Below are 24,510 nucleotides of genomic sequence, written 5' to 3' on the forward strand. Positions count from 1 at the left end.
GAGGTTTTCCCAAGGCCAAGGTCACTCCCATCCAGCAGTGCCGGCTGGGGACAGGTCCCTGCCACCTGCCAGGGTGATAACTGCTTGCTGTGAATGTTCTGGTTTAATCTTCTGCCCTTAATTGCTGCTAAGGAAAAAAAAATTGGCCTGTTTGGACATTTGATGAAGCTTCCTGCCAGCTCCCATTTTCCTGCTGTCCTGTGACCTGTCCGCTCAAAGGCTGATGAGAATTGACGCTCGCTTCTCCCTGAGCATCCCTGGGTGATGTGCCCCTGGCACCTCTACATGGATGAGACACCTGATGTGGGGGTGACATGTTTACAGCCCTCCTAAGATCCACTCTCTCGTCCTTTGTGCTCCTTGTGACTCACCATTGAATCCTTTTAATCAGGGCCACCCTTTAGGAGGACTTTTCTTTGTGCTAATTCCCATCCCCGGGAGTGAGGTCAGCCATCCTGCTTGTGCTGGTATTTGATGATGGTTCCACCAGCCCCTTCAGGCTGCTTCTCCCAGAGGAATGGGGCTGGCTTTCCCCCAATGCTTACAGAAGCCACAGGAATAGCAGATATTTCCATCAGATATCTCCATTTTTCAGTCATGTGGGAGAGGAGGGAGATGGAAACGAGTCACATCCCATGCAAGGTCTATTAGTGAATGCCTCAGAGGGAGCAGGTAGGGTGGGTTCTCCCTGCTATTACCTTGTTGGAGCTCTGTTGTCTTCCATGGATGGAGGTTTGAAGGGCAGGGTGACTCTCAGGGCTGAGAGTTACTGTGTGTGATGTACAACACATGGAATTCCTCAGGAATGACTTTGCAGATCATCCTGGTGGGCAAATTCATTTGTTGGAGGTTGAGAGAGACAGGGAGCACATCTGTGCTAGGTGTGTGTGTGCAGGATGCAGGGACAGCTGTGCCCACTCTGAAGCCAGAGGAGCTTCCAGATGTGCACAGGCTCTTGTAAATGACTGTGATGCCTTCTTAAGGCAGGAGCTGCTTCCCGAGCCAGGGGCTGGGGAAAGGGCTGTGCCTTGGCCATAGCTCATGGAGATTTGAAGTCCATTGGCGTGGCTGACTGTCTGTGTATATTTATGTAGAAGACTTTGCGTCCCTGGAAGGTGCTGCTGCTTGTTATTTTGACTGATTACAGGAGAGTGACTGTACTACAATAGCAGGAGCCACTCATTAGCTTTGGCGTAGCACAGAGAAATCGGCAACTTGTTCCAGCCACATCTGCCCCTGGAGGTGAATATTAAACAGGAATTGATCCCGGGTAATGAGAACACAGCCCGGGCTGCTGTGATTAGCACTGGTTGAATTTTAAATAGTTAATTATTTCAACAGGCAAAAGGAGCTGTTTGGGGGTGGGAGAGTGTGTTGTGTTTGGGGTGGTGGCTGTGTGTGAAGGGGTGAGTGCTGGCGTGGTGGCAGTGTGTGTTTTGGGGGTGTAGGTGGCTCAGATTTGGAAGGGTTTTGTGCTTATGGTGTGAGTATGAGCAGGGTACACCTGGAATGCTGCCTGGGGAAGGCTGGGGGAGCTTTTATCCAGGTGAGAACGTAGATGGGTGACCCTCTGACTTCTGGAAGTGCATGTCTTGGGGCAGACAAGTTTTGGGCAGAGTTCAAAGAGCTGTGGAGATGAGGGTCTGAGGGCGCGTGTGTATGTGCTGCCCTAGCTGAGTGTGCAGGGTCCATTCCCAGTCTCTCCAGCCTCAGGACAGGAAAAACCTGGGGGGGCAGGTCTGGAAAGTTGTGATGGGAATACATTGAATCCTGTTTTTCTTGCGTTCCCCCATCTCTGCTCCCTTCCTCTGGAGAGCTGCAGAAACAAAAGGAAGGCAAGAGAAGTTGGCAGGTGCCAGGGGAAGGTGTGCTGTCTGCCTGGAGACAGGGGAATTATCCAGCTTCAATAAATACCTTTCAAAAAGAGAGGAAAGAAAGAGAATTTCGCCCTTCTCCTCACCCCACGCCTCCCAAAATACCAAATCACCATGATTAAAAATTGACTCAAATGGACAAGCAGGCCCAGTAATTGATTGTGGCCTTTCATTCTTGCAGCCACACTTAATTAACCTTTAGACTCAAATACCAAGCACTGGTTAGACAGAAAGGTGCAGGCAGGAAGGAAGATGACAGTGCCTGTTGGGAGGATCCCAGGCTCTGAGAAGTCCTTTGGGGTGAAGATGCCTGGATGATGCTCTGAGGAAGAGCAGGCTGTGCAATAACACAAGGCTTGGATTTGGAGGTTTAGTTCCCTTTACCAGACGGAAGAAGGAAGAATAACCCCTTCCCAGATTATTTTCCCCTAGTGTATTCCATCTCAGCTCCCTTTCCTGTGCTGTTGCTGATATTTATTGCTTAGAACCATTGACAGGAGCTGACACCAAGTTATGCTCAGCTGTAGGAAAACACCAGGCTGAAAACTGCACAGATGGGTTTGTCTTTGTGTGTTGAGTGTTACCTTGTAGTAGTGAGGGGGAAAAATGCAAAATGTGTGGCAAGGAGTGCTGTAAACGGGCTCTCAGGTAGTAAAGACTCTTAGTCGGACGATGCTTTTTTTTCCCAGTGAATTTCTTGTTAAATCAATCTCCAAAATTAAAACAAAAGCATGGCAAGCAGGCATTCCTGTAGCCTTTCCTTTATGGAAGGATTCAAAGTCCATTGTTTGGTATGAGGATCTGAGACAGTCAAGGATAAATATCCTGTCCCATGGACTGTGTGGGGCTTGGTTCTCCCACAGTGTTATCTCCTCGTTGGACCTCCCCAGGCTATTTCCTGAGGATCCCCGAGGTGGAAGTCCATGTTTGGGTGCAAAATGGGTATTTTTGTCCATTTCAAGAGTTGCCTGTCTCCCACACATCCCCGTTTCCTTTCAGCCATGGACCCTGTGGTTTTATGCTCAGGAGCATTAATGCAGAGCTCCTCTGGCCTCCTTACAGCATGACTTGTCTCTGCTCTGTGCGGTGCAAACGTGCTTTGACCTGGAAAGCCGCTGCCAGCAGCAGATGGAGCAGACCTGCAGGCCCAGCTGCTCCGTGCCCTGCCAGGTGCTGGGGATGCTTTGGTTTTTAAATGCTTTGGTTGAAAGACACTTCGAGTCTGCGCTCAAATTGGGGAGGTATCAGAGGAAACTTGGGGTGAGGCATCAAAATGTGTACTCTAAATGAGGTGACTCATTTCAGAGGAGACGAGGATGAACGAAGAGGAGGCTCTGAGTGGTGGATCTAACAAAGGTGATGTGGCTCTGATGGTGTAGTAACAGTTCTGGTTTTTACATCAAGCCCGGGTTCAGCATGAAAACAGGAGGGCTGATTTGGAGAGCACAGCTGAAAGCCAGAAGCATGAATACAAAATACACAGCATGATAAACAGGGAGGGCTCCTACAGGAACAATAGCAGCTCCTGAATGTCCATGGGAAATGATTTGCTTCCAGATATGTAAATGTCTGAGCTTGTCCAGGAAGCCTGGTCCCAAATTTTTGGATAGGGCAGCAATGGCTGAGCTTGGTTTGTACTCTGGGCTCTGTGGCAGGTCTTGGGCTGGGTCCTACCCACAGCTCTTTCTGTATTCATCTCCCTTCGACCAGGGGCCTCGGGAGGCTCGGAGACAAATTGCATTTGTGCCTATCAGATGGAGACTTTGGGGGTTTGAGCAGGAATTCTCTGCCTTTTGTCTTTTATCATTAGGAGTCAGGGATGGAGGTGACAACAGAGTCATGTATGAATGCGGAGTAAACAAAGCTGCGTGTGGGTGTGATGACATGTTTCTTTTGTCCTTAATGTATTCATCCTCTGAGTGCTCCAGGGTTATGCATTTAATTTGTTGTGCAATTGGCAGCTTTAGAAGTACTTAAGCATCCAGCTAACCTTGCCCAAAAATAACTGGAAAGCAGCTGGGGTTGGGTTTTTATGTTCAGGCAGGAGGTGGGCCAAGGAGACAAATGTGTGCTGCAAGGCAGGAATGTAGCCCAATCCTGACAGGCCCACCATGGTTTTCTGGTTGTTGGGATGTTTTCTTCATCCCTTCCCCAGCTCGAAGCAGCTCTGGCCACAAGCAGCTCTGAGGGAGGAAGTGTAGGCTGGTGGTTACAGCACCAGCTCAGGATTCAGGTGATTTAGGCTGAACCTCTCATTTTGCTGCTGTCTTTCTGTGTCATCTAAGTCTCTCTGCAGTTGTAATATCACCATTTCTGCACAGGGGGGTTGCAAGAGTAAATATATTAAAGATTGGGAGGCATTAAGGTGCTGTGGGAAGGCTTCTGCAGAGAAAGGGAGCGTGCACCTGCAAATCTCAGCGGCTCAGAGGGTCGACAAAAGCAGCCTCAAATATGTTATTTTTAATATCTCATTATTTCTGAGTCTGCTGGAAGATTTTGAACCGTCCTTGGCAGGAAGGAGACCTTCCTTGCCAGGTCATAAAATCACAGAATTTAGGTTGGAAAAGACCTCCAAGATCATTGAGTCCAGCCTGTGACTGATCCCTACCTTGTCAACCAGACCAGAGCACTGCATGCCACATCCAGCCATTTCTTGAGCACCTCCAGGGATGGTGACTCTACCACCTCTTTGGGCAGCCCATTCCAATACCTGACGATCATTGCAGTGAAGAAATTCTTCCAGATGTCCAAACTGAGGTCCAGAGCAGTGGCTTTGGTTTTCCTCCCTTTGTGCTGTTGGGTCCTGGCGCTATCTTTCGTACAAACAGGCCCAAGGTGGACCATCTTGACAGTGCAGGCTCTCTGTGGGACTCCTGACTGGGAAATTGAGGATTTTGGGCTACTCTGGGTGCTTGGCACTCCTCAAGGTCAGGCTCAAGGTGCTGGAGCCCAACATCTTCTCCAGGTTGGTTCAGCTCAGCGATGGGGTGGGTTCTGCGCTGGAAGGGACCCAGCAGCAAGCCAGGCCTTGGTGCTCGCTGTCAGAGCTGCTCCTGCTCTGTACTGCACAACAGCACCACCCAGGAGCAATTTCTGAACGCTCACTGATGTGCTTGGCAGCTGATAACTTTTTGTTTCAGATCCTACAGAAGTTTAGAGCTGAAAAACCTTGTGAGCCCAGGGCCTGAACCCCTAGGAAGATTAAAATTCCCTACCCCTACTTCGAAAGGCGCTGAGAGTCTGTCTGGCAAGACAGGTTCATTAACAAATTAATAGAATAATCAGCGGGGCTTTGTGTGCGTTTTGCAGATAAAAAACTGGTAACAGCGTTCTTTGGCTCTTTAATGGCTGATAAGAGCCAACTATCTGCTCCATGGCGGGGCTAATCACAGAGATAACAGAGGTTAAATCAACTGCAGGGCGCTGGCAGGGGCAGCGCAGAGGCGGGGATGGATGGAGGTGGGAGCTCAGGGGTTTTAAACATGATGAAAGGGAATAGCAGCAAAGAGAGGGAAGGGAGAAAACCAGCAGCAAGCTCCGTGGATATTTTTAGGAGCACTGTGCAAAGACCTTGAGGGCTGAGCCGCTGGGAGGCTGATGCAGTGGGGAAGTGGCTGGGTGGGGTGCAGATAACTCTGTCTGCTCTCCGGTCTTTCCAGGTGTTTGGACAAGGAACAGATTGCCCAGAGAAGTTGTGGTTGTCCCACCCCTGGAAATGTCCAAGGCCGGGTTGGGCACGGCTTGGAGCAACTGCTCTAATGGAAGGTGTCCCTGCCAATGGCAGGGGGTTGATTTAGATGATATTTAATGTCCCTCCCAACCCAACCCATTCCATGACTCTACAATCCTATGAGACTGGTTGCCAGAACCTTCTCTCTAAGACAAGAAGCTGAGGACAGTGGGGGATGTGTTTTTTAGGAGTCCCGTAGGAAAGAGGTGGAATGTGCTGTGTGCAGCTTCCCAGGCTGGTGCAGGAAAGCCAAGGTACTTCATGGCCGAGGGTCCCACAACCAAAAGTCCATGCAGAGCCACGTGTGAGCCTCTCTAGGAGAATTTCAAGCTCCATCTTAACACCAAACCACCCCCAGTCATTCTTAGCAGCTCTCCTTCCTGGCATCCCAGCCCAGCATCCTCCTCTCTGCACCCTGGGAGCCGAACACAGCAGGAATGAGTGGCAGGTGGAGGAGACCGTGTTGGATAGCACTTCCACTGCCTTTCAAATCCAGGAGTCTCCTGGTTTTTCTGAACAAAGCCCACAGCCTATCTCCTGTCTGCAGTCCTTCTGCACCTGTGAGTTGCAACGAGTGGGAGCAGCCCTTGGGTTTGCAGGCGGCAGAGCTGCGAACACGCGATGGCTTTCACAGAAGCGTCACTTTACCTTCATAAATTACAGACATGTGAACTGAAATATTGATGGGGATACGAGAGAGACCCTTGGGCTTGCCTCAGGAATGCAGCAGCTGAGAGCAATCAGGATTCAGGGCGTGTTTTGCTTTCTGCAGCCTCCTCCGTGGAGGTTTTGAGGTGTACCTGACTTCCAGGGACCTCTGCTCATGTGTCCTCGTGTCACCTCCCCAAGAGCAGGCTGTGGAAAGTGGCTGTCGGGCCTGCCACGGGAAGTTCTTGGCTCTGTCTTTCCCTGAAGGGCTATTAATTTATACAATATTTGCTTTGTTAAAGGAAGGACGTTGTCAGGCGGCTTTCAAGTGATGTGTGAAAGTGACTCTAATAAGATGTTCTGGGGAAGCCTGCAGGCAGCCCCGCCTCTCCGCCAAACTTCTCCAGGCCTTCTTTGAAGGGAGCAGCAGCAACCTTGATCTTCCTCTCCTCCTCCTCCTCCTCCTCCACTAGCAGAGACATTTGCTGCAGACTCCTCCGGTGCGGGCAGAGGGGGGTGGAGGCGCCGGGCTGAGTGGGAGGGCCAGGGACTGCCAGGGAAGAGAAGCGAGGAGGAGATGGCACAGAGGGGTGGGAGTTTTCTTTGGAGAAGCAGCTGCAGCTCTGGGCTGGTGCTTGGCTAATCAGTGCAGTGTGGAAGAGACTGTAAATGAGATCTGGATCTTCCTCTCCAAAGCCTTGCGGGCATCCTTCAAAAGGGATGTGCTCTCAGCACCCTTTGGATGAAAAAGGAAGCCCAGTACACCATCACCACCAGCTTGTCCTACTCAGGCTCTGGCAATTATTGAGGGATTTGAGTCTCCCTGGGGTCTGTCTCCCTGCTGTCTGTCTGTCAGTGTGCAATTGAACAGAGGTAACTGCTGCTGTACCCCACCTTTCTCCATGGGACAGCACTCCATGTGTAGCTCTCCACTTCCATATCCACAGTACTCCTGCCACATGTTCTCCATCTTCTCCAGCAGCAGGATGAAGTGTTGGGAGTATATAAGGTGCTTCTTGCTGGGCCATCCTCTTTTGTTATAGGAGAAAGCAAAAAAACAAAGAGCCCTCAAATGAAAAGCAGCTTCTGGGCAATGAAGTGTCAGGACCAGTGTGGGCAACCCTGGGGTGTAAATCTGGGTGTATAAAGCTTCCTGGGTAAATTATGTTTTCAGGGATTTTTTATTGTTTTTGCACGTTTTGAAGGAATTAGGTATTGATTAACTCATTAGTGCTTTGCACTGCTATCCCACCTGTCATCCCAGAAGCTCCAATCCCATTACAGATGTTAACAAAGCGTGATCACAGGGGAATTTGTGTGGTAAAGGGATAAAGTGAGGCATGGGTCCAAGTTCAGCTGAGCCAGGCTCACAGAGCTCTTTCTCCTCTTTCTCCTCTTTCTCCTCTTTCTCCTCTTTCTCCTCTTTCTCCTCTTTCTCCTCCTCCAGGCCCCAGCTGCGTGGAGCAGAGCAGGGCTGTTGATAAAATATCCAAACCTTTAGAACATAAGGAGAGAACAGAAATGGGAGACAAAAGGTGATCCCTTCCCTCACCTCCCTCCATCCCCAGAGAGATCCGTGCACCCCTGGGGGGTGTGAACTTGTGGAAAGGACTTTTAAGTAGTTCTGGCAAATGGAAGGAGAAAAAAAAATAAAAAATAAATAACTGCAACTAAAAGGCACAAGAAAGTGAGAGAGGAGCCCAGTTCCTGCACGGGGCAGTGGTGTGAAGGTGCTGTCTGGGAGCCCAGAGTAATCTCTTAATTCAGGGTAAGGGCCTTGACACAAACTCTGGCAGTGACAAAATACCTTTTTCCCTTTTTATTTTTTTTTTTTAATTTATAAGGATTCTGGAGCTGTTGGAAGGCTTAATTAATTAGTTAAGATGTTTTCCACTGTTATTGTGCTTCCCCTCAAAGGCTTCTGACAGTAAATTCTCATCAAGTGGAAGATCTAATAAGTGCCAATTATTGAAGTTTGCTAATTGCCAGCTAATAATAATGCTGATTAATAATGCTTTTAACACCACTGTTAATTTCAAATGTGGGTACATGTGCTGCAGCACCATTGATTTAAATTGTCATTTCTTCTGCTTGGTGGCTAATTGGGGTAAAAATCAGGTCGGTGGCATTTTTTTGTCCAAAGAGCACATTGTTCTAACCCTGGAAAAACCAGCAAAGTTTTTAAGGGAGATATTTAAAAATAAAGGAATAAGCTCGGGAGGATAATGCATCGTGGAGAAGCAGTTCGTTCATTTTCTTGACAAGTGTAATTTAATTTTAATTATTTATGATTCTTCATAGCCCGCTAGAAAATGTTCTGTAGGATATTTTGTAAAACTAATGAAGTCTTAGTAATAGGAGACCTAACTCGAGCCCTGCGCGGAGCCGCGGGAAGATGCAGCTTGTCTCCCTCCTTCTGATTAATCCGTATCATAGCAGGGATGTTTTGCATGATTATCCTCTAGGAATCCCACCCAGGCAGGGATGCTGTGGGAAGTTCATACCAAAGCTTTATTTCGGTTTTACTGGAAAACTTTTTCCTTTTGGAGCTGTAGTGATGGGACACTCCAGTGAGAGGGGAGTCGCCCTCATTAGAGCATCCCACATCATGCCATGGGATTTGTGATCCCACTGGATTGGTTATAAAGTGGGATTCCCCCTCTTAAGTACTCATATTTTGATTTCGGTCCCTAAATGCCCCAGGGTGTGCGGAATCATGGAGCAAGGAGGGGAAGTGCCTTGGTTTAAAATTCCCCAAAGGAGAGCAATGTGTGTTTCTGCCGTGTCATTGCTCAGGGTTTGGGATGGGCGGGGATGCCGGAATTCCCAGCCCCTGTGGATGGATCAGGGTTTGGGATGGACAGGGATCCCGGAATTCCCGGCCCCTGTGGATAGATCCGCCGGGCAAGTGTGCCCACAACAGCGGGGCCTTGAGGGGAAACCTAAATTTAAATGTTAAAAAGCTTTTGTTCATTACTGGTGGCATTTCCTCCCCCTCCCCATTTGTCACTTGGCAGATGGACCAGGGCTTGGGATGGACAGGGATCCCGGAATTCCCGGATAGATCCGCCGGGCAAGTGTGCCCACAACAGCGGGGCCTTGAGGGGAAACCTAAATTTAAATGTTAAAAAGCTTTTGTTCATTACTGGTGGCATTTCCTCCCCCTCCCCATTTGTCACTTGGAGCGGAGCTGTGACTCTTTTAATATCAAACAAATAATAAGCTCCCTCTAAAGTGATTTTTCTGACAAGGAGCTCAATATATTAAACTTTATCTATATTTTAATAGCCAATTTCACACCAAACTGCCTTCTTAATAATGTATTTACCACCTGGGGATATTATTCCAACCCATCTGGAAAGAATTGGAAATTAACTGTCCCTAAACTGAGTCTGTGTGTGCTTTAGATGCAGTGGAGATAACAGCGGTGTCATTCCTAGGGGAAGTGGGGGAGGAAGCTCATCATGCACCGAGCAAAATGTCAGCATCAAAGGCAATAGCTGGAAGGGAAACGAGTGCTCTCCTTCCTGCACCTGAGAGCCCAGCCCCAGCACACCTTTGAAATATTCAGCCTCTCCCAGGAACAGCTGAGAGCACCTCAAGAGCCTCTTCTGGGTTGTAGGAGAGGAGGGGTTTGGTTTCCAAGGATGCAGCATGGATGCAGGGCTCCAGGGAATGGCAGCATCATGCCCAAGCTGCCACTGGTCACCTGCCACTGTGATGTCAGTGGGCACCCAAAGGAAGAGGAAAAAGTTGTGTTTCCTAAGCTGGTGTTTCTAATGGCAATTTTTCTGGTCAGGCAGTGTGTTTAACTTGCTCCATTTTGGCGTGGTTCTCCCTGGATCGCTCTGATCCCCTCTGAATCAACACTGAAGCCTGGGCAGATTGCAGCCTCCTCCTCCCCATGTGTAGGTGTGTGTTTGGAAAATACCCCTTTGTTTAGTCTAAGATGCATATATAATTACTGTTACTATTCACTTCCTTCCCACTGTTTCAAGGGGTTGAACAATTCAGCTTCCCTGGCACTGGGTTCTGTGTGAAAAAACCACCAATTTTATGTAGTAGTTTTGGTTTGTTAATTTGAGATTTTGTTAATTTTGAGATTTCTTTGTTATGGGATTATCCAAACCCCAGCAACCTGACCTTGAACAGGGATGGGGCAGCCACAGCTTCTCTGGACACCCCATATCAGGGCCTCACCACCCTCACAGGGAAGAATTCCTTCCCAATATCCCAGGACAAACCTGCTCTCTGTCAGTTCGATCTATTCCCCTTGTCCTGGTACTACAGTTCTTGGCAGAGACCCTCTTCAGCTTCCTTGAATACTTCCTCCAGATACAGGAAGGAATTTTGGCTGTATTTCATATCAAATTAGGGCCTATCATGATCTGTCTAGGTGATGTTACCCATTCCTGGCTGTACAGAGCATCCCTTGCGGTAGTGAGGGGACAGGGATGGCATTGCCGGGACATCCCTCAAGCCAGAACTGAGCTTTCCTTTTTATCCTCAGCAAAAATTCCTTCCTGAGCTTCCTGGGTGTGTTTGTTGGGAAAGATGGCTGTGAAGTCAGGGCTGTTGGTTTTTATACCACACCTGGTGTTACATCCCTTGGTGATGGCTGATAAAAGGCTCACAGAGCACAGATCCACGGATGCACAGACCCCCCACACACTGCTCTACTCAGCAGAAAAATCCTGAATTCCATTGTTTTAAAGTTTTTCTTGAATGTGACTGTTTTAAGAGGGTTTCCTCTTATTATTCATAAATTTCTGAGACATCACCCTCACCAAAGCAGATTAATTCTTGCAGTGTTTCCTTTTCTTTTTAAAATAATTAAGGGCAGCTGCTACTTAAAGTCAGCAAAAACATCCCAGTTTTAGATAAAAGTGCCTCGTGTTTGTTGTTGTAATGAAGTAGTTTGACACGGAGATGAAAGTCTCTGCTGTTTGTGTTGTAAAAACTGGTTTTGACGCCATTTTTTAACAATGTCAAACTGTTTCCTTACATTTTGAACAAGACACGCTTTGATCTAGAAAAAAAACCCCACAACCCCAAGATGTTTCAATCAGAATGGAAAAGCAGCAGCCCTTAATGATTTTAAAATAGGATCAAATGTTTCAATCATTATGTTATGTCACATAATGACACCCTCGTAGCTGTGCTGTGTGATGCTCAGCGTTGCATTTAGCATTGGGAAATGTTGTAGAAATAATTCAAAATAATCTAAAATGCTGAAACGAAATAGTGAAATTGCAAAGAAGCTCCTTAAAGCGTCAAAGGAAAATTCTGGTTTCTGGCAGTTTTGGAGTTGCTGAGCTCATCGGAAGAAAGTGGTTTTGGGTTTTTCATTCCAAATCCAAGCGAAAACAAAGCGTGGAGGAGTTGAAAGCACCTTGTGAAATGGAAATTCTGCAAATCGACCCATTTTAGCTGTGATCCCCTATCTGTGGTGAGAGGGGAAGAACTTGGGGGGAAGAGGAGGAAGAGGAGTGGGACTCTCAGTCCATAGCAGTGTCCAGCCCTGTGGATCAGGGCTGAATTGGTTTGGGAAGGGGCTGGGAAGCAGAGAGGTGTTTGTGCATCCCTGTGCTGAACCAGCTGGCTTTGGGCTCCTTCGCTTTTTGCCACTTTCGGATTTCCCAGCGGAGGTGCCAGGATGGGAATGGATGGGATGGAGACAACCGGGAGCAGGTTCCTTTCTGCGTGGTCCAAAGGGCTCGATCCTGTGGCACCTGGAAGTTTGGATGTTGGGAGCAGGGGAGTGACAGCCACCTCTGGTCCCCAAACCATGCGTTGAGCGCGTGACAGCTGGGTCAAGGAGGAGAGGGGCACAAAGGCTGCTGAGATCCTGCCAGGGGAAGAGAAGAGTGCTGACAGTTACCTGGGGACCCCGAGATACCAGACTCCCTAACTTAATCAGACAGATAACGGGAGCAGCTAGAGATGAAGCAGCAGCAGGAACCGCTGAACAATAGGAACCAGCCTCCCCGGGCCCTCGTGCTGCGACTGAGATAATAAACTATATAAAAATCTGTCACTGTGCGATAAGTGATGAATTAGAATCAATTATACGTTTAAAATAATAGACCTCCCCACGGTGTTACTCTCCAGAATGGTGATGGCTCCTGCCCGGGCTTGGCAGTGCTGGTGGCACTTGCTGGCACTGTCACCTCCGGGCCTGGGACACCTCGTGCAGGAGGCTTTGCAGCGCCAGGGAGCTCGGCGTGGCGGCAGCCGAAATCAGAAGTGACAGCTGAGATTTTGGCGTTTAATTTTGCATCTCCTCCTGGTCCCAGCAGAGCCACGTGTGGTGTGTGGATGCAGCCAGCGGATGCCATGCCTGGTGCAGAGATCTCCAGCGTGCTGCTCGTTGTTGGGGGTTTTTTAGAGATTTACCGTTTTTCCTGCGTTATCGGCTGCTCCACGTGAGTGGCCTCGCTGCTGCTCCCTGCCTGGAGCAGCGACTTCCCAGCAGCTGAGTGCTGTTGTGCTACATAACACCACTTGAGTGCGGTTTTCCTCTCCCTCAAATGCCAGGAGGAGAGACAAAGGTGTGAAAATGCCAGATTAACCCTGTGAATCAGCCATCAAGTGATGAGTGCATTTGTGAGGCAGGAGGCACAGGATCCCAGCTGGATTGCCCTGTTAATGCATGGTGAATGTGAAGGTTGGCAAATATTCCCAAACAAGCTCTTGTGAGATGGTGGGATGGCTGTGTCTGTCCAGCTCAGTACTAAATTTGGGTTGAAAGCAGAGCCATTGTCCAGAGAAGCTGTGGCTGCCCCATCCCTGGAAATGTTCCAGGCCAGGTTGGACGTGGCTTGGAATAATCTGGGATAGTGGAAAGTGTCCCTGCCCATGGCAGGGGGTGGGATGAGCTTTAAGCTCACTTCCACCCAAACCATTCTGGAATTCTGTGATATTTGGTTGTCTGACCATGCTGCTTCCAAAGGGGCTCAGAAGGAGGACTGGAACTGGGAGGAACATCCCACCTGGACGGGGTGGGTGTGTCTGTGAGCTGGTCTGGTTGGGAGATGGACTAGATGACCTTGAAATATCCCTTCCAACTTAAGGTCAGACTTGATGATCTTGGATGTCTTTTCCAACCTTAATGATTCTGTGACTCTGAACCATAATTCTGTGGTCGTTTTGGTGAGGATCAGAGCAGTCCTCGCTTTTCCTGCAGGAATGGCAGTACTGTGATGTGTCATGGATGTGCTCCTAAGGGTGTTAAGACACTGGGCTCAGTCTGGGTCCTTCCTACCTCAGCACATTTACAAACCCAGTCTTTCCAAACAAACCCAGAACCCTGCTCAGGTGTTCTCAGGGGTTTGCAAAGTTCTATATTACTCTAATTAATTTGAGCCTTTCCCCACTGAGGTAAAGGCTTTTTGCTACCCTCCACATCCTGTTCCTTCTGCAAGTTGGGGAGTTTCCTAGCTCCCTGTGCTGACAGGAGGGAAAATATTCTTTGTCCATCAGAAGCTGGATTGGAAACCTGTGCCTGGGCTGGTTTGCTTTATTATTTTGTTAAATAGCACAACTTGCAGCCATAAAGCCCTGGAAGGCTGTGCTAAGCAGGGGCGCTGGGACCAGTGCTAATGGATTGAAGCGAGCGGCTCACCAGCCACAGGGGTGCCCTGGGATTTCCCTTTTGAATCTTATTTACATTCGGACTAACTATAGCTCCCAAGCTTGGCTATAAATAATTTCTGGGAAAGAGTTGTCTAATTAAACGTACAGCAGCAAAGAAAGTACTTTTAACCACAACACTGGTGTCCTAATGAACGTAATCACTGGATGGGGACAGCTTAGGAAACAGAACTTGACATCTCCCCGTGGAGGCAGAGAGATGGAGGGGGAAACCTACTTGGGGAGAATTCCCAATCAATATTTAATTGTGTAGCATGTAATCTGCCCTAGTATTTTTTAAAATAAAATTAAAGCCCCACAGAAACTGGAGAACCTTTAAAACAGATTTGAGGAGGGGGAGTCTTTCCAGTTTTTTACAGCTGTCTGGGGAGGGAGCAGCATCTAACAGCCCCCACAGGCATGCAAATGGTTCTGTGCTTGGCAAAACGGCCTGGATTCAGGCTTTGGCCAGGGATTTACAGCCTTGCCCCATCCATCACAGTCTTCCTTCCTTCCTGGGGCCTCAGTTTTGTTGTCTGTAAATGAGGAACACAGGAATTCTCCCAAACCTCACAGGTGTCCAGCTGTAGCTTGCATCTGGAATGCATTTTGAGAATGAGAAGTCATCAAATTATCTATAGTAATGGGTATCCATAAAATTCACAAGGACATGGAGTGACAGGACAAGGGGGAATGGCTTTAAGGTGACAGAGGTCAGTTTTAGATTGGGAAGAAAATCTTTACAATGAGGGTGGTGAGGCCCTGGCACAGGTTGCCCAGAGAAGCTGTGGCTGCTTCTGGTATTGTCCAAGGCCAGGTTGGACAGGGCTTGGAGCAACCTGGGATAGTAGAAGGCGTCCCTGTCCATGGCAGGGGATTGAACTGGATGATTTGAAGTCCTTTCCAGCCCAAACCATTCCAGGACTGTCAGCCCTGTGCCACGGTGCTGTGGAGGTAAAACACAGCAAGAGCTGGTGGGTGTGTGATGGGCAGAGCTCTGTGCTGTGGGCAGAGAGGTAAATTCAGGTTGAACCTGAGGCAGCAGAGAGGCTCCTGGGCATGGCCGATGCTCAGCTGGGAGGTTTTGGCTCCACGTGGGAGTAGGAAAGGTGTAAATGCTTGGGGAGAGGCTGCCCACTGGCAGGATGGATCTGTGTATAGCAAGATGTGTCCCCACCTCCATGGAATGTCATAGCAGGTGCTGGTGAGCCACTGGGAAAAATGAGTGTTAATGGTTGGGCTTGGCTGTCTTAGAGGACTTTTCCAACATGAATGATTCCGGGAAAAATGATTCTGTGAAGTAAAGGAAGGCAGCTCTGGGTTGCACCCCGCAGTGATTGTGCTTCTCACAAGACTGGGACACAGAATTAGGGGATCACCAGCACAAATTCACACACCTCCAGCTGGAGCAGCTGCTGCTGGACCCACAATCCCCTCCAACGTGGAGGAAGATTTGGGAATAACAGTTTGGAATGCCTCTCCGGCTGGTTTGTGTGGTGGTGGCCCTGGCAGGAGCATGCGGCAGTGGGATGCCGCCGTTCTCTGCCTGTTGCAGCTCAGGCAGCGCTGCCAGCCCTTGCCGAGTGCTCGCTCCATCCCCCGGGAATTCACTCCGGCTTCGCTGCGATTAATCTCATCGGCCACTGGATGTCAATGTTGCCTCATCCAATTACAAGTGGGAAAATCGTGGATCTTCAGAAAGCGGGAGAAAATGCTGCTGTCAGAATATCGCAGGTTGGATGTTGTTTTCTTCAGCGAAGTTGGTTATTAAACACTGTAGAGCCGTGTACGAAGGGGAGGAATCCATCACTGCTCTTGTTTGGCTCAGCCGGGGCGGGATTTGACCCCATCTGCATAAAGACTAAAACCTTGATTTGGGATGAAAAGCCTTGGCAGAATGAAAAGCTGGATAAAAAAAGGTATCCTCTTCCTTGAGGCACAGCTGAGGTGTTGGTGGTTGGCACTGCACCCTTATATGGGGTTCAGCAGGACAAGGATGTGGTTCCTCAGTGCAAGGGAGCTTGGAGGATGTGTACCCAAAAAATCCAGTTCTGGAAGGGGAGGATTCTCAGGAAGCAGATCTGGATTTAAACACTGCAGCTTGGCCTCCTCCCCGTTATCCATCTTCCAGCCAGACGTGGGGAAGCAGCTGTATCCTGCCAAGATTCATGATCAAGAACGCCTCTCCCCCACCTCCTTCCTGCTTTCCACAAATATTTTAAAGCCAAGCCCTGGGCTGGGAAGCAGGTGCCTGTCTGCACACCCAGATGGGACATCTGTGGCAAGATTCCTTGGGAAGTGGAAGCTGGATTGGAGGTCTGTAGGTATGGTCTGGTGGGTTGAGATGCACCTCAGTCCTCTCCTGTGCTGTGAAACCACTCAATATGGACCTTCCCACAAAGAGAACCTGGGGATGCAGAAGCTCTGGGTGTGTCCTTTGCTTGGATAGAACATCCCTGGCAGCAGGATCTGTGGAGAGCTCCCTGCCTTTCCTCACACCTCTGCAGCAATTAAAGTCAGGACATTGCTCCCCAGAGCTGCCAGCCCTCTGCCTTTCTTTCCCAGCTGCAAAATAGAAGGAAAATGGATTTGTGTTTTCCATCCCTTTGGAATTATCACATCCCCCCTTTCACGTTGAGTTCATTTGAGCACGTTAATATCTCAAGTTTAATGATAAGTCTAACGGAATTCATTTATAAGATAAATAAGATGTTATTAGTACATTAGTAGCAAAAAATGTGCAAGGACATTGCTAATCTAAGGTGAAAATGCCTTCCTGCGTGAAATTTAATTAGCAGATTGTGTTCTATTAGTGACTTTTATGGGGATTTCATGAAAATGAATACAAATACGATCCGGGCAGCCTCTCTTGTGAAATGAGAGCCTCACTATCCTACCCTCCCTCTCCCCACCAGCAAAACACTGATGTATGTCCTATTCCTTTTCCAAAGGGAACTTTGTGGAGGCAGAAAGGCAGCCTGTGGCCATCTTGCAGTGTGGGGATGTGGTTGAAGGGTGTCACAGAAGCTGAGTGTGCTCACAGTGAGTGAAACAGGCTGGGGGACTCAGAAATATCCCAGCTTTTCCCTCTGCTTGAGCAAGCAGCTGGTCAGAGCTGCTTTTCCATGAAAAAAAAAAAAAAAAGCAGAGATGGTTATTCGGAGCTCTCCTTCATGCTTGGAATTTTCTCCCTAGCCAGATGTCCTGCAGCAGGCAGCAGTGGTGGCAGAGGATGCCAGGTCCTGCCCAGGGTCCATGGTGGGGATGCAGTGTCACAGATGCAGTGTCACAGTGCCGTGTGCTGGCGTCCCTGCACGTCCCGCAGGCCTGCTGGTGTGGGGGAGCTGCAGGGAATGGAGCCCATCCAAGAGCATCATACATATTTTAAAGACTTATGGTCCCCCAGCAAGCCCGAGGGGGTTGTGCAGCTGTCACTGCCAGGCTGGGCTGGTGGCACAAGCCACAGAGATGTGCTTGTGTCCCTTTTCTTGCAGCTCATCTTGCAAGGCCAGCACAGCAGGGATTCTGTGGAGGAGCCTGGAGGTGACACCAATGCATCTTCCTTGGTTTCATGCTGAACACCAGCACTTGGGGTGTTTCTGGAACTGGGAAACATTCCCATGCTCTGGTTTCAGGAGCTTGTAGATGGTTTGGAAAGTAAAAGCATCTTGGCATCAGCAACAAGAAAAGAAATAAATGGAAGTCTTTTCTGTTCTCAGTCTTTCCTGGGAAGACTGTCATGCATTCCTGCTTTGGAAAGAGTTGTCACTGGCATCTCCTCCTCCACCTGATCTGGGACCTCCTGGTTCCAGTCCCTGAGTGTGACTAAGGGAGATACAATGGAATTCCAAGATGGTTTGGGTTGGAAGGGACCTTAAAATTGATAAGGTGGTGTTGGGTCATAGGTTGGACTTGATGATCTCAAAGGTCTTTTCCAACCTAGTTCGTTCTGTGATTCAGTGTTTCTGTAAAAAACATCCCATTCCACCCCCTGAGATGGGCAGGGACACCTTCCGCTAGCCCAGGCTGCTCCAAGCCTGTCCATCCTGGCCTTGAACACTTCCAGGGATGGGGCAGTCACAGCTATTCCTCAGTGATGTTGTGCTGGCTCCTTGCTCTTGGCACCAAAACCCAGGCTGAGGTCCTGCCTCACCCAGAATCACAGCAAAACTGCTGTTGGCTCTGGAGTGGCCAGGAGGGTCAGACAAAGAGTCATGGGCTGTCCATGTGATCTTGTTTGAAAGGACTTGGGAAGGTGTTGGAGCTCCAGAGGAGCAGAGAGAGCCCTTGTCCCCTGAGAAGAACCACGGGAGGGTCACCTCCCCTTAGCAGACCTGTTCCACCCCTTGTGTTCATGCAGAATGACTCTGGTGGCCCAGCCAGGGTTTTGAAGCTGGGGAGATGTAATGAGTTACTGGAGGAGGCATCTGGTGGTGGTTCCAAAGCTCCTTCCCTGCCATCTGCGGGTGCAGGATCCAGCTCTTGCCGATTCCTTTGCTGAACAGTGAAGCAAATGCACAGGGAATCATTATTCATGCAGATGATCCTCACAATTCAATAGAGGTAATTAGGAGAATGATGGAGGAAATTAGCACTTTCTGCGGGTTTATTAATATTAATAAAATGATTCCACGGTTAAAAATAATAATAATAATATTCATAAAATAAATACATAACTGCAGAAGAGCTCTGCCCAGCTACTAAATACCAGGCTGCTCCAGGCAGGAATCAACAAGCAGCTGGAATCAGTCTGCTGGCTTTTTGCCCCCTCTAAAGATGGAATCATTGAAGTCAGAACCAATTGAGGCGTATTTGGGGTAATTTCTCATTTCCCACATTTATCTTCCACATTAGGAAGAGGAGCTGAAGCTCAGCAAATCCTTAAGGCTTTGAAAAGTTGAGGGAGTTGCCTTTAGTGGGCTGATGGTCTTGAAAATAGGATGTTTTCTGAGAACTGCTGATGTGACAAGGGTGAGGGCTTCAACCTGACAGAGGGCAGGGATAGATGGGATATATATTGGGAAGGAATTCTTCCCTGTGAAGGCATTGAGGCCCTGGTATTTCCCGGAGAAGCTGTGGCTGCTCCATCCCTGGAAGTGTTCAAGGCCAGGTTGGATGGGGTTTGGATAACCTGGGATAGTGGAAGGTGTCCCTGCCCATGGCAAGGGTTGGAACAAGATGGGCTTTGAGGTCTCTACCAACCCAAACCCTTCTGTGATGATCCTGTGATTCTGTGACTGAAGACATATTTGCCTTCAGTCACAGAATCACATATTCTGTGATTCTGAGGCATATTTGGGGTTATCCCTTGTTTCCCACTTTTATCTTCCATATTAGGGAGAAGAGCTGAAGCAGAAGATCTTCAAGGCTTTGGAAAATTGAGTTGTTTGTTTTAATGTGCCAATGTATGGGGTTTGGACAACCTGGGATAGTGGAAGGTGTCCCTGCCCATGGCAAGGGTTGGAACAAGATGGGCTTTGAGGTCTCTACCAACCCAAACCATTCTGTGATGATCCTGTGATTGAGGCGTATTTGGGGTCATCTCTTGTTTCCCACTTTTATATTCCACATTAGGGAGAAGAGCTGAAGCTCAGAAGATCTTCAAGGCTTTGGAAAATTAGTTGTTTGTTTTAATGTGCCAATGCTCTTAAAACCAGGATGTTTTCTGAGAGCTGCCTCTGATTTCTGTTGTCCTCTTGCTTCTCCACCTGCTGTGTACTCTTCCTAGCAGGAAAAGCATCCTCACATCTCCCCTTGCCATGGAATTGGTGCAACGTGGCTATGGGTACCCATTTCCAGATTGCTCCCTCTGTGGTGTTTCCCATTCCCATTCGTGTTGATCCCAGCAGAAGACCATGGATCTCTGCCCCGCCTGTGCTGTGTACCCTCAGGAATGTTTTTCAGCTCCTGTGCTGCTGGTGTGCCAGATGTGCCTCAGGATTTGGAGGAGGTTATTTGCACAGGGTGAGGAGATTATCAAATTAGAGACAGCACAGAATGCTATTAATAAAAATACAGGACAAATGTATTTAAACATGTAAAAATTAAATTAGAATTTTTATTGCTAAAGTCTTGCTACAAGTGCTTTCTGAAACCCCCTTCTTTCTGTGGAGATCAAGGCTGCTTCATTTTCCTGCATGCTAAAGGAGGATTTGGGGTAAAGAAGGGACTAATTGTACGAAATGTTTTCTGAATAAGGCAACAGGACTTCTCCTTGGGATGCTGGTGTGCGATATGCCCTGGCTGGACCCATGGGAATGCCTGTCTGGGTTTGACTCTTTTAGAAAGGCATTAATGGGGTTTTGCAGGATCAAAACACTTCATGGGCCAGGAGGGACACCTGGGGTGCTTCAGCATCAGACTGAGGATGTTGCTGAACTCTGGGGATGGCAGCAGGCTGTCAGGAAGGGCAGGAAAAATCCCAGATGGGCTGATGGACTTGTGGCTCCTCCATCCATGGGAGATGTGCAAACCCGAAAAAACTTACAGGGAGAGCAAAGAGAAGGAGCTCAGAGCCCCGTGGTGCTCCCAGGCTGTGTGCTCCCTGCCCTTTCCTCCTCAGAACACCTCTGATCTCCCTGCTCGGAGCACTGGGGAGCAGCTCTGCTTGTTTTGACTCTGCAGGGAGCTGGGAATTCGCCAGGAACAGCTCTCCTGGCTGACCCGATTGCGCCGGCGCTCCCGAGCTGGAGATGCCAGTCTGGTGGGTGGTGCCAATTCCCAGAGCCTTCTCCTGCTGTCTTTATTAAATGGGAAAAGATCAGAGCGGTTGAACCCTTTGCTTTAATGAGAGATTGCATTATATTAAACGGTAATTGCAAAAAAATCAGTTTCTATAATTAAAAGGAGACCTCACAGCCAGGCATGGAGGTTTTCTGCAGCTCCAAAGATCTCCATCGTCAGCATCTTAGTGCTGGGGATCCTCATGTTCTCTGAGTTTCTGGGCTGCTTATGGTCAGCAAGAGCCAGGATGGGGACTGGGATGGGATTCCCTGTCCCATCCACTCGGGAGCCATGCCCAGGGCTGTATATCCTGCACTCCAATGGCAGAGCTGGTGAGGGGAGGCAATTATTTCCATTCCAGAGGAATTTGCAGGGCTGGCAGTTTTAAGGAGGGGGGAAAGCAACCCTATCTCCCAACTTGTAAATTAAGCAGATCTGGTTGGGAACTGTCACCGCAGGAGAAGAAATATGAAACCTCTGGGGTCATGTATGCAGAGTAATTTTTCTGACTGTAACTCTACTTAAAAGTAAGGATATGATGGAAATGCTTAGAGCATTTTAAATGGACCCAACAGAGATCTGCTTCAGCTCCAGTGAAGTCTGTGCAGACTTTATTGGGTGTTGGCTTACTCTAAACTTGCTAACACCAGAGTTTAGTGCGTGACTGAGAAATAAATTGGTTCCTTCTCCTTATTAACGGAAAATACTCTCAGATGAAGGAGAAAGAACAGTCTTATTTTAAGTCTTATTTTAATATTTTGGTGGGATTTAAGGCATGGGAGGAAGGAGGTCAGTAATGTTGAGGAGAGGCACTGGGTGATTGCTCCCCACCTTGGGTCAAGGTTCTCCACGCAGGACTCAGGATGGATCAGGTCTCCAAGTGATGGAAACTTCCCAGGGGTGAAGCTGACCTTGAAAAGCACCAAGGATGTCTGTGTGTTTGTCAGGCTCGCTGGCTGCGTGATGGAATACACAACAAGGCTCGTTTTAGGGAGTGGAAGAAAAAAACCTCCACAGAAGCTCAAAATGTGAGCCCACATGTGCCTCCCTTGGGAGTCAGTGAAGGCACTTCCAATCCCAGTTCAGCTCCCAAGGTTTTGTCTCTCTGTCTAATGTAGCTGAGCAAAGCCAGCCTGGTGAACCCTGTCGGAGAAGGCCTTTGAAAGGAGCTGTGACCCTGCAGCTGTCCACGGGTGGTGTGTTGGATTCTGAGACTGCTGCATTCAGGGAGTTCATTTAGGTGGAGGAGCAGGAGAGATGCATCATGACCTCTCCCTGGCATGCAAGCCTTGGGAGTGGCAGGGTTTTCCTCCCAATTCTGAATCTGAATTCCCAATTCTACAGACCCCACTTGGCTCTGTTCTGCTCCAGCTCCATCAGTGAGACATTTGAAGGCTGGTGTGTGTTGGTTTCTGGCAGGTGGAAAAATGAGTGTTAAAGGCAGAGGCAGGAGGATCCCAGAGGATGGCGAGCAGAGTGATGGCTGCTTTGCTCCTTGTGCACCCTTTGTGAAGTTTATGGAGCCATTTGGGACATGAGAGTGTCCCAAAGTTTGTTGTTGCAGGATGAAAACAAAGGGAGAAGGAAGGATTTGGGGCTCACCTCAGAGCAATGAGCTCCTTCTGTGTGGGAGTGCTCCCACCTGCCTTGGCCATTCCCTGGGGAGCAGGATGGCTGAACCAGACACACCATCCCAGCAGCAAATGCAATCCCTTTGGGTTTGATTGGAAGGATGCAGCCAGGGCAGGGTGTGCTCCGCTGTGAAGCAGCTCAGTGCAGAGCCAGGCTGGCCAGGTGGCCTCGGGACAGCTCCTCCTGCTCTGGGGTCAGGCATCCCATTCCAGGGAAGGTTTTTAAACACCCAGAATACAGTAGGCAGATCAGGGAGTCTGCTGCATTTCTGCTTGCTTAGGAGCATAAGGAATGCTCCAGATTATCACCCCAGAAGGAATTAAGAAAGCTGGGTTTGCTGGCTGATTGCATTCCTGTAGGTATCCATGAAATGGGCCTCTAGATGCTCAGGATTGAGGTGTGATAGGAGGAAATCTGGATGGAGAGGAGAGTGACAGCCAGCCCAGCTTTTCCTTCTCCTCCCCCATCTCCCTTCTTGCCTTCCCTGGATTTCCATGGTGTGAGATTTTTCACCCTGTGCACTGGAAACAATATCTTGGAGCAGCTTTGGAGCCATTTGTTTTCCCTTTAATTGGCTAGTGGGGAGAAAATAACGAAGGGAAGTCATGCAGGGGAAGTTCTCATCGGTGCCATTTTTGGCAACAGAGTCACAACATCCTAAATTTATTTATTTAATTGCATTATTAAAAGTATAAATAAAAATAAATCCAGGAGAGCAGCCGGATCTATACTTTGCATCTCTAAAATAGAACCATAAATGCCACAGAGCACTGGGGGAATGATTTATTAGCCTGTTATCGTGAGTGACTGGGACGCTTTCGATGGAGTCCTTGCTAATTTCTAACAGCTGCATTAAATCACAGATGCTATCAGCTATTATAAAATAATCACCCAGCGCTCTGTGAACCAGCACGAGCCCAGGGTCAGTGCTGGAGCCCTGGATTTGTTTCACATCTCAGCCCCTCCGTTTCCTGCGAGGGTGGGAAATAAATAGGGCTTGTAGTGGCCTCATTTTATCATCCAGGAGTTGACAATAAATAAAAACCTCTATAAAACTTTTTTCTAAAAGGAGTTTCGACCAGAATTTGCAATGAGAGGAAACCTGATTTTGTGCTGTGTGATGTCAGGACTCCTGGGTCCTGTTTCTAGTTCAGAAAGGAAGCCGAGTTTGCTGATTTATGGGGCAGAAGGAGGATTTCAAGGGTTTGGCTGCAGACAGGGCTGCAAGGAAGAGAGCAGGTCCTGGCAGTAAGAAACGTCTGTCAGCTTCTCTGCCTTTGCTCCTCGCTGCTCTTTCAGACAAGTCACTTAAATTTCCCTGCAGCTCGACTGCCTTCCTCTCGTTTGACAAATAACGTGTGTGTTTATGTGCCTGGGCTCCAGAGGGGGTTAATACTTGGCCTGGAAATCTCTTTAGAAGTGCCAATTTGTAGCGACAGAGAAACAACAATGAATAGAAGAGCCTGCGAGGACCAGAAGAAGCGAGCGAGCGGCTGCTTATCAGGATGGTGGCTCACAGAGCCAGCTGCAATAGCAGGGGTAGTTGTAAAGGGTGAAGGAGATGGGAAGGAAAAAAAAGAAAACCTAAAATCACAAATAAATAAAAATGAAGCAGTTAGGAAGAAAATGCCTCCCATCTGCAACACTCGTATTTTTCTTGACAGTTTTGCTTTATGTTAGAGCAGCTGCTTAACATGACAAACGCCAGCTTTAATAACGAGGAGCCAGAGGAGATGCAGGGATGGATCTCTCTGGCTCATCCTGCTCTCCCATGCTCTTCCTTGGGTGTGAGCAGCCCAGGGCAGGCTCACCCTAGTGTCCTCCACCAGCTTGGGAAGATCAATTTGGACCCAGTGCCTGCTGTTTTGGGAACAGTCGTGGCTTTGAAGCACTGTGTCTTTGAATTGGTGGGGTTAAAGGGGTTTTAAGGAAGAAGGAGCCTCAGGGTTGTTTGTTTGTGGAGCAGCAGCTCCTGGTGACAGCCTAGGCTGCTCCAAGCCATGTGTCCATGGGGAGCAATGCTTTGGAGGGACCTGGGGCTTCCAGGATAGCTGTGGGCAGCTCTCTTATTTCCCCAGAGGTATGACAAACGCCAGCTTTAATAACGAGGAGCCAGAGGAGATGCAGGGATGGATCTCTCTAGCTCATCCTGCTCTCCCATGCTCTTCCTTGGGTGTGAACAGCCCAGGGCAAGGCTCACCCTGGTGTCCTGCACCAGCTTGGGAAGATCAATTTGGACCCAGTGCCTGCTGTTTTGGGAACAGTCGTGGC

General features: G+C 48.7%; 1 protein-coding gene across 2 annotated transcripts in view; it reads left to right on the plus strand.

Moving 5' to 3' along the window:
* The window catches only part of OPCML (opioid binding protein/cell adhesion molecule like), a 294,773-nt gene that overhangs the window by 154,415 nt on the left and 115,848 nt on the right, over positions 1–24,510 (plus strand). The gene's annotated exons all lie outside the window — the stretch shown is intronic.

The sequence above is a fragment of the Passer montanus genome, unplaced genomic scaffold (genome assembly GCF_014805655.1).
Source record: "Passer montanus isolate IOZ18808 unplaced genomic scaffold, ASM1480565v1 scaffold47, whole genome shotgun sequence".
Classification (NCBI taxonomy): Eukaryota; Metazoa; Chordata; class Aves; order Passeriformes; family Passeridae; genus Passer; species Passer montanus.